Below are 750 nucleotides of genomic sequence, written 5' to 3'. Positions count from 1 at the left end.
ATTGATATTGTTAGATAATCCTTCCCATTCAAAATGTGACCAATTTCAGCTAGTAAAACATACTGTATGCTACAAGAATATATATGAAAAGTAATGCCACATGGAGAGATCCAAAGAAGTTATTTATTTTGATGCATTTTCACGCATATGAGAAAATATGTACGTCAATAGAAATATAAAGCTGTGTCTCATAAAAAGAAAATAGAATTCGCAGTTCTCCCTGAATCATGTGAAAGCAAACCTAAAAATCTGAAAGCCCAGTTGTTCCGCATCGAAATCCATCCACTGACAACGGAAGTGGGTGAATGGCCAGAAGAGGAAGCGTTGTGGGCGGGAGTGGAAAATGTGGGCGGGCTTCAGGATAATGTGGGCGGAGCCAGAGGGAAGGTGGACGGCATAAAAGCGGAGGAAAGTTGAACGGGAACAGAACTGTCGCTGCTGAGACTCCTGTTCACACGTTCATCATGACCACGAAGATTGTGGTGAGTCATATGAAAAAAGGACAAATGATCCTGGTGCTATAGGTTTCAGATTGCTAACCTTGAAATGCAAATGCAGATCTTGTTAACCATACTTTGTTCAGAATGAAAAGATGGGTGCTGTTTAATTTGCATAATATGGAACAAGGTGTCTCATCATCTTAGTAACTTGTCTTCCCGCCGCAGATCCTGGCTCTGGCCGCCCTCGCTACCCTCTGCCTCGTGGACGACGCCCATGCCGCCGTGACACACCGCTACGCCCTCCATCCCG

Source organism: Penaeus monodon, chromosome 24, assembly GCF_015228065.2.
Source record: "Penaeus monodon isolate SGIC_2016 chromosome 24, NSTDA_Pmon_1, whole genome shotgun sequence".
In the NCBI taxonomy this organism is placed as follows: Eukaryota; Metazoa; Arthropoda; class Malacostraca; order Decapoda; family Penaeidae; genus Penaeus; species Penaeus monodon.
The sequence above is the reverse complement of the archived record's forward strand: the minus strand, read 5'-3'. Positions refer to the sequence as shown.